This window comes from Phoxinus phoxinus (assembly GCF_949152265.1).
Source record: "Phoxinus phoxinus genome assembly, chromosome: 15".
Classification (NCBI taxonomy): domain Eukaryota; kingdom Metazoa; phylum Chordata; class Actinopteri; order Cypriniformes; family Leuciscidae; genus Phoxinus; species Phoxinus phoxinus.
Window position 1 is genome coordinate 32,681,524 of NC_136890.1, and position 18,239 is coordinate 32,699,762.

Genomic DNA, 18,239 nt, shown 5'->3' on the forward strand with positions numbered 1-18,239 from the left:
TGGGTTGTTTCAACCCAATTTTGGGTAAAATATGGACAAACCCAGCTGTTGGGTTAAATTTTTACATTACATTTTTAACCCAACGTCCATATTTTACCCAAAATTGGGTTGAAACAACCCAGCATTTTTTAGAGTGTAGGATATTGGCTGTTTATTATACTTATAAAGCACATATTAATGCCTTATGGTGCATCATCATATTCTTCATCCCTTAATCACCCAATACCTAAACAGATACCTGACTAACTATTAATAAGCAGTAATTAGGAGTTTATTGAGACAAAAGTCGTAGTTAGTTAATAGTGAGAATTGCACCCTAAACTAAAGTGTGAACTAATTTTTAAAGGATTAGTTCACTTAAAAAAAAACTTTTGCTGATAATTTACTCACCCCGATGTCATCCAAGATGTCCATGTCTTTCTTTCTTCAGTCGAAAAGAAATGAAGGTTTTTGATGAAAACATTTCTCCATATAATGGACTTCACTGCGACCAAACGGTTCAAGGTCCAGATGACAGTGTCAGCGCCGCTTCACAGGGCTTTAAACGACACCAGACGATGAATAAGGCTCTTATCTAGCGAAACGATCGCTCATTTAAAAAATAAATAAAAAAAGTTTAAGTTTTATAAGCACAAACGCTCGCCTTGCTCTGTTCTGTGATGCGCGTTCGTGACGTCACGTAATACGCAATTACGTTGAAAAGGTCACGCTTGACGAGTCAGTGTTTACAGATGTGCTGAAGGAGGACCACACACACACATTCAAATGTCTTTGTGTCAGTTTATCGTTTATAATGCCCATTTCGTGTGCGTATCCTGGGTGTTGTAATATTAAAAAGCCTAAAAAGAAAATTTTCGTCAGGATAGAAATGTTTTACTTTTCATAGAAGCGTGACCTTTACAACGTAATTGTGTATTACGTGACGTCACGAACGCGCATCACAGAACCGAGCAAGGCGAGCGTTTGTGCTTATAAAACTGAAACTTTTTTATATATTTTTGAAATGAGCGAGCGTTTCGCTAGATAAGACCCGTATTCATCGTCTGGTGTCGTTTAAAGCCCGTTGAAGCGGCGCTGACACTGTCATCTGGACCTTGAACTGTTTGGATCCCAGTGAAGTCCATTATATGGAGAAATGTGTTCATCAAAAACCTTAATTTCTTTTCGACTGAAGAAAGGAATACATGGACATCTTGGATGACATTGGGGTGAGTAAATTATCAGCAAAAAAATGTTTTAAAGTGAACTAATCCTTTAAGTATATACTGAGAAATATTGATAAATGTAATTAATAAAAAAATAATCAGATTTTTATTCAAAGATTTTAGTCCATGTATGGGTGTTTCAAAAGTGGATTTCTATTAAAGATTTTTTTTATTTCTGATATATAAAAACATTGTCAAAAATGAAAGTTTATTTGTAACTCTTTTTTTCTCCTTTTTTTTAATTTTTCAAATACTTTTTGAAATAGTTTTACCCTAGTCCCAGACATGGAATTTAAATTAAAATATGAAAATATTGAATATTAATTTGTTTATTTAATGTAAAATAAGCTGACCAATCAGTACAATATTTATGTGTGAAAATGAAATCTTCACTTAAACTTTAATTTAAAAAAAAATCATTAATTTAATTTAATTGAAACAAACAAAAATGCATGATTTGTGGTGAAAATTATTATTATTATTTAATACAGGGCCTAAAGTGGCCATGGTTGAAGAAACACTCAAGACAAAATTGGAAATGCTTTGTTGCAATATATAAATATTATTCAAAAATACAGTGACTTTAAGTAGCTTCTAATTGTGGGCCATGCTCAGAGCAAACAAAATTAAAACAATTTACTTATCCAATTCTAAAAAAATAATGATATCAAATTTAACTCATTGTGTGTTCTAAGATGCTAATGTCAAACTGAACTAGTTGCATGAACAGACGGTGGCTTAAGAACTAGTTGAACCAACTAAGCAATTAGTTATGGCTAATCAGTTCTACTTTTCATATTAAAATTAGACCAATCTACCTTTTTATGTAACAGACAGTGACCAGTCTTGAAGAAAAAACTTCTAGTCTAAGCGGTGTCCTCCCCTAAAATCAGAGTCGAGTGTTCAAGAACTGCTGATGGAGTGACTTCTGGAGTTTCTGCCCATGTAAAGCTGTTCATATCACTCGTTGTGAAGTTCAGGTTGTGTTAGCTGTCGATAATAGGCAGCAAGGCGGCTGGTTTGGTTCTGGGACGGAGCTGATGTAAAGAAACCCCCCACCGAGCGCCTGACAGAGCCCTCTCGCAGAACCTGTAATTAACCAGCGATACATTAATTAAGAGTTAACGCCGAGAGAAAGGCTGTGGTCTAATTGAGGCCGACGTGGGTTGTAATTAGAGCTATAGTCACACATTGAGATTTTATGAATGAGTGACTTTGCCAGGTTTTGACGCCTTCTCGTGCTCGTGCACCAGCCACTAGCTGTTATTAGCCCGTGTGGACGTGAACGAGACAATATGTTGCCGGTCAAATTTTTTTTTTTTTAATCCAAACAGCAGATTTTTTCTCCAGGCTTTCTCTGACTCTCACTGTTGTTAATTAGCGGTGTCCGACGCGTGGGGGAAGGAGGAGGTGGAAGCTGGGAATCCAATTATTTCTCTCGTTTTTGCCCCAAACGGTTTTTTTTTTTCTCCAGCCGTGTCTGGTGGGAAAGAGGAGGAGATGCAGAGATGTGGACAAGGACAGAAGCAGGAGTGCATGAGATGTCCAGGACAGAGAGCTTTCAACATCAAGACACTGTTCATGATGAGCTGACCGAATCCGTTTACAAATGAATTCATTACTTCCCGTTTTATAACTTTGCAGTTTTGTTTATTTATTGACACAGTGTAAAGCTTCTTCACTTAACATAGAATTAGCACATTACAGTTTTTAAGATTGTTTCTTGATGGCCAAGACTGCATTTATTTCAGTAAAAACAGTAATATTGTGAAATATTATTACAATTTAATATAGCAGTTTTCTATGTAAATATATAGTAAAGTATTATTTATTCCTGTGATCAAAGATGAATTTTCAGCATCATTACTCCACTCTTCAGTGTCACATGATCCTTCAGAAATCATATTAATATGATATTTAATTTCAAATATATATATATAGAGAGAGAGAGAGAAAGCTGGCGATAAACATATAGACACACACAACACATTCAGTATATACACACATACTAGTACAATTTGTAATATCAAATGGCTTTTGCATTCACTATATGTATTTATAAATGATAATAATTATACTACAAAATATATATATATATATATATACTGTATATTACCCATTTATTAGTTTATTTACATATTTGTTATCCTTTATTTTTAATAACTTGATTAAACAAATAGTTTAAAGCTGTAATTTGTGAATAATATCTTCATTGTCAGTGAATTGTATTTGGATTCATAACGAGTGAAATCAGTTAATGCACTCACTGTAAAAAAAATTACATCATAATTTTCTAGTGACTGATAACATCAAAATTTTTCATTTAGTCTGACATATTATTTCTCATTGAGCCAATGTTAACAGACTATTGCAACAATTAATTCAATTTATTTTACAGAATTTCACTTGGATATTAGAATATTTTGACTTGGAGAGGTTCAATTTTTTTACAGTGTGTCATACTATTTTATAATACATTTATTTTACTGTAATCGACATGAATTAACGGTAACACTTTAGTTTAGGGTCCAATTCTCACTATTATCTTTGCTTAATAGCATGCATATTACTAGGATATTGGCTGTTTATTAGTAATTATAAAGCACATATTAATTGCTTATTCTGCATGACATTATTCTATATCTCTTAATCCACCACTTAACAACTACCTCACTAACTATTAATAAACAGTAATTAGGAGTTTTTTGAGGTAAAAGTCGTTGTTGGACTCTAAACTAAAGTGTGACCGAATAAATAACTTGCATGTTTGTGTTTCTCAGTGTGAATAGACCTTTAGTCCATGATTTGTCTCACTCTTGGTGTGAATCGCCCTTCAGTTTCACACAAGAGAGAATCTCCAGAAATAAACCAAAGACAGACGTTTCTTCTGCACTGCCTGGTGACCAGAAGAATCCTGTACAAAAGATATCTTCAAACATAACCTCTTAAAGGGATAGTTCGCTTTAAAATGAAAATGTTGTCATCATATACTCACCCTCAAGTTGTTTCAAACCTGTATGAATTTCTTTCTTCTGCTGAACACAAAGGAAGATATTTTGAAGAATGTCAGTAACCAAACAGTTAACTGGTCCCATTGACTTCCACAGTAGGGAAAAAAATACTATGGAAGTCAATGGGACCAGTTAACTGTTTGGTTAGCGACATTCTTTAAAATATCTTCCTTTGTGTTCAGCAGAAGAAATTCATACAGGTTTGTAACAACTTGAGGGTGAATATGACAGACTTTTCATTTTAAAGTGAACTATCCCTTTAAGTAACAGTCTGTATTCTTATATCCTTCATAATAGCTTGTATTTCATGTACAATCACATGTAGTCTCGCGTAGCCAGAGTTTCAGACTGACGGCAGAAGGTCTGGACTATCACAGCTTTTTGACTAGACCGCTCAAGAGGACGTTTGACTGACATGTAACGCAACCAATCACAGTTCGTTTTGTTCCGCGTCATGTTTAGGGGCGTGCCAATATAATGTCCAATAACAGAATGGCGTGCATCTATCCAATTATTAATTCAAGGACTTTGTGCAAGTTTACTGCAACAATAGAGCCGTGAACTTCACATACTTTTGAAAATCTAGCGTTGATCCTGGTAAGCGCTCATTGTCACAGTTGTGAACACAACGGCTTTCTTCTTCCACGAGGGGTTTCGTCACGGCATTTGTTTCCAGGCGGACCGATTAAAAAAACGCGACACACACATCTCCCGGACATCCTGTAGAATTCAACCAATAAGATCGCGACTTTGAAACTCCTGAAGTGTTTCTAGAAAAGTGTGCATCAGACGTTCAATGGTTCGTGGGTGTGTGTGACTCTGAGACTCTGAGCTTTCACATCTGTAGTTGGGTTCATTTGGTCCGGAGCAAGGGCGAAAATTATACTTTGTAGCATTTTTCAGGCGTTTTGGTTCCTTTTCACACCACACTGATTGCTCTGGTCCGAATCAGTTGATGAGTTGATGAAACAAACCAAAATGCAGTCACGTGTGACAACATCCCCATCACTCGTTGGCCAGATGTGTCTTGAACGTATTTCCACAACTGCACTTCGATTGGTCAGAATTAACGTGCGGGAAAACTCCTGGAAGTAAACAAAGAGGAGGAGAATCCGGCAGACAACACGCCGCTGTTTACTCTGGAGAGACGACTGCGCGGCTGATTGTGTCCCTGCTCATAGTTTATTATATAGTTCTTCTCCACTTTAGGCAAACAATAACATCTGAGAATGAAGCGAGGATGCGGCTTGAAAATAATGTTTTAATGCACGCACGCGACTCACTTCAGGAGGAGACGTGCATTAATGTTGCTAAACAGTGACACAATGCACAGCGCCGCTGACTACGGCAGCTGGTTTAGCCCAAAAATGTGCAGTTCTTTTGTCTGTTCGAGGTCGGATCACGTTCTCACCACAAACGAACCGCTCCAGAGTTTGTTTGAAAGCGTACCGAGACCTCCTCCTCGCTTGGTCCGCTTTTAGTGCGCACCCGAGTGCGATTGGTGCATTCACACCGGCACAAACCAATGAGGACAACGAACTCTAGTGCGATTCAACCCAACTAAACGGGGCAGGTGTGAAAGCACCCGTATCACATGTAGTGTAATATCTCTCAGTGTTTTAGCCCAAGACCAACCGGTTGTGTTTTCGAAACAATTGAAAACAGAAGCGACGAGTATGAATCCCTCAGGTCTGGCGAGTGCAGATGTGCTGCTGGAGTGTGTGAGCAGAAGATGAGCATGTCTCTCACACCTCTGCAGCCGGCCGGAGGTCAACGGCTCCTGCGACGTGATTTACGAGTGTTTCTCCGGTCTGGAAGTCCAGTAGCTGTCGCTGATGCTCTCGTTCCTCTTCTCCTCCACTCCACCTCTCATCAGCTCGTTCATCACTTCCTCAAGCACATCGCTTCAAAGCGTCGCTGATCCGTGTGTGTCCGCGGCGAGAGAAGCGGCCTTCATCTGAGTCACACTGCTCCATTGATCTTCAGTGTGTGTGTGTGTGTGTGTGTGTGATCGTGAACCTGGAGATGCACGACGAGCTTCTCGAGGCTTTAGGAGACCCAGCGACGGGATTTGAGTCACTGGTGGAAGAGCCGGTCAGCTGGGAGTCACTGGTGGAATAATACATCCCTGGATCCAGTGAGTTTGTTGATGATTTCCAACAGTCCTGATTCGTCTGATAGCAGAAGACACACACACACACACACACACACACACACACACACACACTGCCATGATCAGAGAGTGATGACTTTACTGTCAGTCTGTTTCTCTACAGTAGTCATGTGGACCACTTTAATATAGTTTTATGGTGTAATATCTATATCTGTCTGTCTATATATGGTAAATAGTAAATGGTCTGTCTGTCTGTCTGTCTGTCTTTATCTATATCTATCTGTCTGTCCCTCTATATATATATATATCTGTCTGTCTGTCTGTCTTTATCTATATCTATCTGTCTGTCTGTCTATATATATATATATCTGTCTGTCTGTCTGTCTGTCTTTATTTATATATATATATGTCTGTCTGTCTGTGTGTCTCTCTGTCTGTCTGTCTTTCTCTATATCTATCTGTCTGCCTGCCTGTCTGTCTGTCTGTCTGTCTATCTACTGTATATCTATCTATATCTGTCTGTCTGTCCTTCTGTCTATCTATATATATATATATATATATGTCTGTCTGTCTGTCTGTCTGTCTGTCTTTCTCTATATCTATCTGTCTGCCTGCCTGTCTGTCTGTCTGTCTGTCTGTCTGTCTGTCTATCTACTGTATATCTATCTATATCTGTCTGTCTGTCTATCTGTCTGTCTGTCCTTCTGTCTATCTATATATATATATATATATATATATATATGTCTGTCTGTCTGTCTGTCTGTCTATTTTTGATCTAATTAAGGATCGTATATCATATGTAAAAGCTACAAGAGGAATCTCTTTAAAAACACAGAAAGGAAAACTGCAGGTTTGGAGTAAATAATGACTGATATTCCTTTATTTTATGATAACATTATGAAATAAAAATAGTAAGCGATAATTTGTTCCAAAGTGGTATAACAAACATTTACAACTGTCATCGACTTGGCTTCATGACATATAGTATATTTTAATAAAAAAATGAATGTATTTAGGTGGATTTCCAGTACCTCAGGGATATGCTGACCGCACAAACACCGCTGAGCGCCAGATCCAGTGAGACAGAGATGATTCTGCTGAGCTCGCGTGCTTATGGTTCACAGTCGAGTCGAGCCTAGAGGGAAGACGGTCATAAGGTCAAAGGTCATCACTGTCTTTCTGCCCAGTCATCAATCTCACAATTCAGCTGATCCTACACAAGGGTCAAGGTTTGGCTGGACAGCAGGGTCCAGTTAGCCACTCGAGGCCAATAAAAGCTGTGTGTTCTTCTTTCTTTTTTGCAAGAACATAATTGCAAATGTTTAATCATAGATGTTTTACCAGCCGTCTCACAGCTTGCTATAGTCACTAGAAGAGCACATCAGCCAGTCGAGATGAATGCTAGGTACGTCTCCATATCTCGCGTATTAACGCATGTTATAGATTCTCACACTGAGAAATATCAACATCGCATCTGCTAAAACGAGGCTCTTTTTCTTCCTTTCCAACTTCCGAGCTCACAGTCACAAATACTCCCATAAAGCACTGCTCTAGCTCTTCAGCAAATAATGGAGCGAGCGCGTCCGAATCAAACCACCTCTCGCCCAAACCATAATTTTGTTTGGCCATTTCAAGGCCACCAGTGACACTAATAGCAATGCTTGTTTCACCATGACTACTTTCAGGCGGTCAACACACTCCATCATCTCTCTCTCAAGACTCCATTTGGACTTTCATCTTCAGAAACCATTTTTTCCCCTCAAATATCCAGCTTATTTCGCCCCCAGCGAGTGTGTTTCGTAGCGAATGCGGTTGGATACTCCACGTCTCTGCCCATTAAATGCAGCCGATCCTCTGGCCTACTGACAGACATCAATGTAGGTTGAGGGTCTTTGGATGCGGTTGAATATTTGTAGCTTTTGCCCCTCAGAAAGCTTCTTAATTATCAGGATGAAAGGTTCAGAGAAGGCGTTAAGTGTTGGGAAGCTCTTGCTCTTTGATCAATCACACACTAGCGCACAGACCTTTCGCTAAATTGTGACTGACGCCAAGCTGCCTTTTGAGTTCATTTTTGTTGAAATAAACGCATTGTGCCTTTCGTTTACCTGGGTAAATGTTGGAGAGCGGCGCTGTTTGAAGTAAGCAAAAGATGTATGTGATTTCTGTCGACTTTCTGCTGCGATACCCTCTTGTGTGCTTCCTCATAAAAGGCTTTCTTGCCCCAACAAGGCCGGTTGGAAAGAGCTTCCTAATCTTACCTGAAAGAAAACGAATTTGAGCTGATTATTTGAAGTGGACCAGGGTCAGACTCTGCAGGATATGGTTTATGCCTGAGATGTTCAAGTGAGCTCACTGTGTGCGGCTCTGTCTTATTCTTTGTTATTACACTGAAAGCCTGCACTGAGCACTGGATATGACAGTTTTATGTGTTATTATCTCAAATGTGCTCTCGCTGGGAATCAGCCTTTCCCGTTTCCCATCAGCCCGTCCCAAAACATGTGAGCATGGACAACGCGTGGAAGTGTTTATCATCAAGTATAGACAAAAAAAATCTTTGAGCACTTTTAAATTGTAAAAATGTCAACTTTGGTTTTAGTGCTCTGTTTTCAACTTTAGTATTGTAAAATATATATATATTGAATGTTGTTTTGTTTTCTTAACTGGATTAATGAACTTGTAAATTATTAAAAAAAAATTGTATTTTCATTTATTTTGTGATGTGGTTTTGGTGCTTTGTTTTCAACTTTAGTATTGTAAAAAAAATATATGTATATACTTTAGTATTGTAAAAAAAAATATATATATATATATATATATATATATATAATATTATTATTATTATTATATCATTTTTTTAATGTTGTTTTGTTTCCTTAACTGGATTAATGAACTTGTAAATTGTTTAATTTTTAATTTAATTTAATTCAATGTATTTTGTGCTGTGGTTTTGGTGCTTTGTTTTCAACTTTACTATTGTAAAAAATAAAATAAAAAGTATGTTATTTTGAATGTTGTTTTGTTTCCTTAACTGGATTAATAAACTTGTAAATGATTTAATTTTGAGCATTTTTAAATGCTGTGGTTTTGGTTCAACTTTAGTATTGTGTTTTCTAAGTTATTTTAAATATTGTTTTGTTTTATCCTTAACTAGATGAATGAACTTGTTTTTTTCTTAATCCAGAAAACAACATACATAATACAGCATGGTGAATTTAAAATATTGATAATCTAGTATTTGAGAGAACTTTTTTATTATTATTAATTTTGTATTATTGTTGTGATTAATTTGTGGTTGTTTTATGACTTAAATATCGAATAAGAATTTAGTGTTGGGCATCCATTTATGAATAGTTTTAAATTGAAACCCTTCTCATGATATTTGTATTTAACACTCTTTCTTTTCTGTACAGTACATATTTGTCACATGTTTCTCTTCTATATGGCGACTACAGGAGTCAAATTCTGCAAACTGTTTCCAAATGTGTCTGCTTAACCTGTAAAACATACTGTACATGCATAGCTCTTTTATCTCGAGAGATCTTACAGACCCGAGCTCTTCGCCTGAGAGCCAGAACACGTCCACATATGGGCCGGATAAAGAGTGTTTCTTGTGGTGTGTCGTGATGTTGACACGTCTGATGTCTGCTGGTGTGAAGTTGCTGCTGATCTTCATCATCTTCTTCTTCTTCTTCCAGGCCTGTTCTGACCTTTCCCATCATGCACATGGGCTTTTCTTTCCTTCCACCGGCAGATTGATCATGCATGCTTCTCGGAGACGTTTGAGGAATGCTGACCAGCGCTGGATGGAGGGACCAGGTATAGTCTCACCTGAAATATGAACGCCTGCTTTGTCTTTAAAACAACGCATATGCCACAGTTATTTAAATATAAGCAGACTATCAGCATCAATTAATCCTGGTCAAGATCTGCTCACTTAGACATTTGATTGTCATGCAAAATGGCCATCCAAATTCTGTCCTGTTTTATGTCACATTTGGGGGCGAGTAAAAATAAAATCCGTGATACCACAGAAAAATAGATCAACATGCAACTGGAGTTTTGGAAATACTTTACAAAAGTAAATATTTTTTTCAGCCTTGTCATTGATGCTTTGTATTCCATTTCATTTGTATTCTAATTGTCTTTTATTTTGAAAGCATTTAAAATCCCTAAATTAGCTGCCTTGTTTCTTCCTGGTAATTGATTAGTTGGGTCATGTGTGGACTAGTCCTCGCCGGTCACATGACTCGATGTGCTCTGACAGAACTGCCATTAATCATCAACTGCTGAATCAGTGTTTATGATTTGTGTATAGTATATAGTATTTTATTTAATTTTTATTATTTAATTTTTACAGAACAGCTTACATAATACAGCATGGGGGATTCAAAAATGATCATAATTACAAAACAAATAATATTGTGTTATTATTATTATTATTATTATGTCACTGTATCACTATGACTAAAACATTTTTATTATTTTTTATTATTGTATTTTATTTTATTGCCAAAAACCAGCTTATATAATGCATGGGGGATTCAAAAATGATCATAATTACCAAACAATTATCATTATTGTTATTAGTATTAAGTCACTGTTTCACTATGACTTATGAATTATTTTTATTGGATATTTATTCTTATTATTTATTTATTTTTTTGCCAGAAAAAAGCTTGCATTATACAGCATGGGTGATTTTTTTTTTTTTTTTTTTTTTTTTTTTTCATAATAGATTTCAAAACTTTACTATTATTATTGTAATTTGTTTATTTATTCAATTAATTTGTGGATTTTTCATTATGACTTAAATATCCAACCAGAATTATTATTATTAAGAATGATCTTATTTTTGATGTTAGTGATGTTTTCTATACAGATTTATTGTGTATATATTTTCTATCTCCCTGCCTTTTAATCTCGGTGAGCTTCCTTGGTTAAATTAAAGGTGTAATAAAGTAATCGATTAGTTGGGTCTGTGACTAGACTTCAGTATCATGCTTTGTGACTTTATGTTTTCCAGTGCTTAGATTCATTAAACCTCCCAAAAAACGAGGCGTTTAGTGTAACTCCGATCCTCGCTGCTTGAGAGACGGCGTGTTGAGAAGCCACAGCAGTGCCAGATGCTTTTAAAGAGCCGTCGCATCGTCCCTTCAGCTCCATGACAGACCCTGCGGAAATATTATGATAAGCTCTCAAGTTTCTATTAATATCATAAAAGGATCCTGTTCAGGTCCTGCACAGCAAATGTCAGGGTGGGGCTTTTTTATTCATATATTCATCCATATGCTTCCCGCGGTGCTTCAGAGATTTACATGTTTTCGGAGAGCCGTCGCTCTGGGCCCCTTAAGCTTCAGGGCCCCAGTGTAGGGAAGTCATAGAGGGGAGTTTGGAAGGGACAATGAATTACATTTACATTAAGAACGGGCTGTGCATCTTTCCATGCACCTCACGGGACTCTGTACTTGTTTACAACATGTAGATGGGTTATTTAGTAAAAGAATGACCTTATAAGCTCTTTTCCTGCTTCCCATCTGTCCTCCACTCGCTCTCTTGTTCTCTTTGTCATGTGACAGTGTGTTGGAGTGGGTCGTGGTGCTGGCCCGTTCACGCCTGACTGCTCCGAGCGCTCATGGTCATTATCTGACCCCGGCTCTCCTGCAGCTGCACCAATTAGTTTTGACCCAGAAGGAATTTCAGGAGACAGTGAGACAGACATGCTTCCGTACAGTTCTGTGCGAGGGTGCTCACTGCACGGTCACACACACACACACACACACACACACACACACACACACACATGCATGCATATGCAAGCTCGACTGCTTTTCTGTTTCCCTCACAATTGTTTGAAAGTGCAGAACAGAAATAAGACGGGTCTATAATGCATTTATAGCACATGTGTAAATAAACTGAGTCTTCAGGCGTCCCGACTCAAACCTCAGAAGTGATTTGGATCACTTGTGTTCCCGACATGAAGTGCACACGAGACATTTTCCTCAACAAAGCCTTGATATTTGTTTTTAATGACCCTAAACGTTTGATTAAACCATCAAAACATGAGGAAAATAATGAATATTTGTTTCTTTTCTTTTTTTTAAATATGAGGGAAGAACAAAACATTAAACTTGGTTAAGGTATTTATCTGACAAAATTATTTGGAAAAGAGTGTGTGTGTGTGTGTGTGTGTGTGTGTGTGTGTGTGTGTGTGTGTGTGTGTGTGTGTGTGTGTGTGTGTGTGTGTGTGTGTGTGTGTGTGTGTGTGTGTGTGTGTGTGTGTGTGTGTGTGTGTGTGTGTGTGTGTGTGTGTGTGTGTGTGTGTGTGTGTTGGATGTAATGCATTAATAAGTAATTAATTACTGCAATCGAATTACTTTTCCCTTCAAAAAGTAAAGTAAGGGATTACTCTTTATTTTTCTGTAGTTTAATTACAGTTACTTCGAATTAAATACTTTATAGACTAATGAACAATTCAATAGGCCCTATTAGATTTAACATCGCATTTAAGTCTAATGTTAAAATGTATGTTTTTAATGTAACCTTCTCCCTTTATTACTTTGGTCAGTTCAAGACAAAATTGTTCTTTGAAAGAATGAAAAGAGCCGTTTCATGTCTGTCCTTGTATTGTTCAACTGGTTGAGATTGATATGGGATTTAGACAAAGTAATTAGTAGTAATAATAAGTAATGCAATACTTTTTAAAGAGAGAAGCAGTAATCTAATTGCTTTTTACAGTAACTTACCCAACCATGTATACTCACATGATATGTACCTTTTTTTGACTGAACAGGAGTGTGTTTACTTCAATTCTCCTGACGTTACACATGGTAACACATTATAACTGCATGGCGTGTGTGTTCAGTCCCAGTATGGTGGATTATTGGGGATCTGTGTGCTGAAGTGCAGTTGTGAGCCGGCGGGCCGGTCCCGAGCGCTGTGACGGTTATACTGTAATCTGCTGCCATTAGGAGCATCAGGACCCGGCCGTTTCATTCAGGAGCAGGTGGACGGACAGACTGCGACATCACTGCGGTAATGAGGAAACTTAACACACACTTTACCTGCAGCGTCCAGGTGGCAGCGAACCTGTTTACTGCGGGAACACAAGCTGGAATCGGGAACCGGGAAGCAAACTCAGGTAGGGTTTAATTCAGTCGATAAATTAACTTTACAGGATGCATTTCATTTAGTGTGTGTGTGTGTGTGTGTGTGTGTGTGTGTGTGTGTGTGTGTGTGTGTGTGTGTGTGTGTGTGTGTGTGTGTGTGTGTGTGTGTGTGTGTGTGTGTGTGTGTGTGTGTGTGTGTGTGTGTGGCCTTACTTGCACTCTAAAAAATGCTGGGTTGTTTCAACCCAAATTTGGGTCAAATATGGACAAACCCAGCCGTTGGGTTAAATTTTTTAATTAAAAATGTTAACCCAACGGTTGGGTTAGTCCATATTTGACCCAGATTTGGGTTAAAACAATCCAGCATTTTTTAGAGTGTAGTCTTAACCATTTTATGTACAAATCACTAGTCAAGAAATGAGTAATAATTGCGCACATATACTGATAAGTAAGTTTGCACAGAATGTGCTTTTTACAGGAAGAAGAGTCAGTGTCGTTCCATTCAATGTTAATGGAATGAAATAAAAAATTCAATGAAAATCAAATTTATACAAAAATTCAATGAAAAATTTCTCCCAGTTTGTTTTGAGTTCAAATATTCACTATAGGGTTCAAATCTTGACTTTGACAGGCCGAAACATGAGCCGGATGGTCTTTTGCAGTGTGTGCGTGAGCATCGTCTAGTGGAAAAATAACATCTGATCGTTCCTGTTTAGATGACAACTTTTCATTTGTGGGAAGCAAGTCATTCTGCAATATTCTCCTGTACTCCAAAGCATTAAATGACTTTTCACAGTGAAGCTCAAGAGACTCCTCCTCATGCTTCACTGTGGTGGAGATGCATTTATTATAATATTTCTCAGCAGATTTTTGCAGACACCGCTCTGAAGCATCACCATGCAACTCGTGCTTCATTGGTTCATCACTCCACACACAACTTCCCATTTTCTGCCAAAACTTCAATCTGTCTGTGATGTTTTTCTGAGACAGCAATGGCTTTTTAAGTATTTGCTTACTGTAAATAATTACGTGGTTATATGAAGGCGGTTATATATATTTGTGACCCTGGATCACAAACCCAGTCTGGAGTCGCACGGGTATTTCTGTGGCAATAGCAACTATACACTGTACAGGTCAAAATTATCCATTTTTCTTTTATGCCAAAAATCATTAGGATATTAAGTAAAGATGATGTTCCATGAAGATATTTAGTAAATGTCCTACCGTAAATATATAAAACATGTATTTTTGTGAGTGAATGCAGCACAATCGTGAACATAAATGCACAACTTTAGGAGATTTTCTCAATGTTTCGATTTTTTTGCTCCTCAGATTCCAGATTTTCAATAGTTGTATCTCGGACAAATATTGTCCTATCCTAACAAACCACACATCAATGGAAAGCTCATATATTCAGCTTTCGTGTGATGTATACATCTCAATTTCAAAAAATTGACCCATGTGACTGGTTTTGTGGTCCAGGGTCACATGTATACTCACACACACAGTAATGTGATGTGGATATCTGTGTTTAGAGGTCATGCACTGCAATGATGTCTGACAGTGACGCATGAGAAGTGATGCGTTGCCGTGTCCCATCATGCCCTCTGTCTGTACCGGCCAATTCAGTTCACCATTTCACATCCGATTTAAATGCCTGTGAACTTCAACATGGATATGTTTCATTCTGGATCCTGAGAGGGCATTAGTGTTTGTTCTGCTATTGGATCGGTCATCTTTTAACTCATATTTTGTAAAGCGATCGTGGCTTTCCCTGTTGAAATAACATTTTTAATCTGACTTAAACTGACACTAAAACAATCAGTGGACATGCAAATCCACCGCGACAGCATCTTTAGCATAACATGACACGGATATTCTAATGTGCATTTTAAAGAGGTTTTTATTTAAAGAATTAAACAAATTTTAAATGCATATGTCCTTCTATACCTCCAGCTCTGGGTCTGTCAAACAATAAAGTAACAGCCTTATGAATTTTAACCAATACATGAAATGCAGACAAGCATCTCTCACATGATCAGATCAGATGTGATCGGATGTTTTTGGTAATTAAAGAGCGCATATATTCATATACGGCTTCATACAAAGCATTAAGTGCATGAAGTGTGGTGTGTAAGTTCCTCTATGTGCCCGTAGGCCGTGTCCTGCTGGCCTGTATGCGATCGCCTGTTTGGTCACGGATGAATGATCTGCCCTGCTCTCCTGCGCTTTCTGGTTGCCGGTTGTTTTTGATGCCCTCGGGGCGCAATATCAGCGGCGCTCTATAAACCAAGAGGACAGGAGGGGAGAAAGTCATTTTACTATGACTTAGTGTTCTTATACATGACTTAGAGCAGCAACAGCAGAATGATAGAAGACATCAGTGTTCAATACATTGTTAGTTAATCAGTAATAGTTCATTAACATAAGCTGATCTGTGTCCTGAGATATAGTAGTCGGGTGGTTGAATGCTGTATTTCGCTGGGTTATATGATTGTCTCTGCCCACATACAGCAATAAATAAATGATGCATGGAAAACTGTGTCAGAAATTCTTGTGTCAGAGTGATTTTGATTCATGCATTGATAATAGTTCATGTTGCTCATCTTGCGCTGCTGCGGTTTAAACACTTTCCCCAGTGGCAATAAAACCCTTGTCCAAATTAAATGACTTATTAAAGTTTCACCAACAACATGAAACCATCAAGCATTAATTGACTAAAAACAATACATTTAAAACTGCTTTCTAAATCAAAAGCTTTACATTTTCAATCAATTAATTCCCTTCGAAGTCAATATCTCAATATAAATGATAAGGAATCTTAATCGATGACTCCCTCTCTTTTGCGCCTCCTTTTCAGCAACTGGTGAAGAAATGAAAGTTGAAATCGGGCATTTATTGTACAAGTCTCATTTTACGTCTGTGCCGGATTGTGGTGGTATATCCGGGCAACTTCACAATGTTCATCACGATGCATTAAGGTTTATTGCAAACTCTTAAAGCTCATGCACATTGCATGCTGGGGCTGGATGGTCTGCTTGGTCCTCCCATAGACTAAACCATTTGACACATTTATATATATATATATATATATATATATATATATATGAGTCTATTCTCAGTTTGCTTCCACCTTATATCATTCAAAAAGGTTTAGGGGTTCATGGTCTTCGTCCTCAAGACGAACTTGTGTAAAAAGGTGTTCGGATATTCTGCTCCATTTCTCTGGAATTGACTATAAGATCAATTACTTCTTCACATTGATTTTGATTTCATAGATTTTGTTTCTCATATGTGACTCAGATCAGTTTTTTTTCCCAGCACTTTCCAATTCAGATTTGTGCCACTTCCATATGTGGTCCTAAATCAGATACAGGTCTGAAGTCTGAACTGTCACGACTTACAAGCAAAATTCGAGGAAAAACTGCTTGAGAAAAAAAGTTTCTCTTTGTTATCGTTCTTTTGTGCATTGTGTCAGTTCAGGAGCGTAACCGGTTCACACTCGAATCTGATATTGGCCACTTTTAAGGCTATGTTCACACTGACAGTCCAAATATGAATATCTGTGTATTCGATTGGAATCTGATTTAAATGACTGATTGTCCACACTGTCAAAGTATCGCTACTGTTCAGATCTGATTAGTGTCACATGCATGGTGCTCTTTCATTTTCCAAATGATCTGCATTGGTTTCTTTGGCAATGGCGTTGTGTTGGTAGACATACAGAAAAAACAACAACAACATGGAGGGGTTCTCAATAGGAATGTTTTCTTATTTACAACATGACAATGTGTAGCCCTGCGCTGACTAGTGCTTCTTCTGAGGCAGCGACAGAACCAGAGGATTTATTCCATGCCATCAGAATGAAACGGATTGAAATGCGATTTGAATAAGATTTCAAACCACATATGAATGTAGCTCAAATCGGATATGTATCTTTTTTGCCGTTCACACTTGCTAAATTTGATCGGATTCCAATCGGATATGCACAAAAAATCTAATTTGGACTGACAGTCTAACATTTCATTCATATTCATTAATTTAATTTCGCTTTATCTAATTGCTAATGTTATGACTGATAATTACTACCGCTATTTGAGATGTTAAATGAGCTTTTTTTGTATGTTGTTGTGTTTTATTTTGTAGCAGTATATATGATCTGATTTTGTGCATTGTTGTAGAATATGTGCATTTACAGTTTTACACAAAAAAAGCTTTATAATGAATTACAGGTTTACAAATCAAGATTCATTTCATGCAAAATCAGGATTGTACATATTTATCCACCTTAAGATGTTTTCTACGAATGTGCAAGATTTATTAGCCCTTACACAGGTGAAAAAGAAGAATAAAGAAGTGCAGTAAACAGTAAAGCAAACCAATGTGTTTATAATTACGACAATGCATACATTTATAACTTAAATAATCGAGGAGAAATACCAGTTTGAGATATCGAGCAGCACACCGGAAGCGACACCGGAAGCCTCGCACAGAAATGCCCGCATTTACGTTAAAAACAAGGTGGATAGAAAGAGACGTGGCATCAGAAACGCATCAGTATCTGGTTGGTACATGAGGATTTGAGAGCCCTTTACCCCCTCACCCCAAACGCCCTCCTCCAGCTCACGGATCACTCTCTCCGTACCCCTATTAATTGGCTGTCAAAAATGTGCCGAATTAACGGATTAATGACCCCAGTTTGTGAATCTTGAAGTTGTGGATGGAGATGAGGTAAACCCCCGCCCATGCCAGCCCACAACACCCACCCTTCCTTTACTTCCTCGTGCAATATCGCCACAAATCT

General features: G+C 37.7%; 1 long non-coding RNA gene across 1 annotated transcript; it reads left to right on the forward strand.

The window, feature by feature from the left end:
* Positions 1–726: 726 nt before the first annotated feature.
* Positions 727–15,925, forward strand: LOC307011164. Its single transcript, XR_013800362.1, has 4 exons — positions 727–1,208; positions 10,025–10,145; positions 13,192–13,361; positions 15,593–15,925. It is a non-coding gene; the product is annotated as an uncharacterized lncRNA (long non-coding RNA).
* Positions 15,926–18,239: the final 2,314 nt, after the last annotated feature.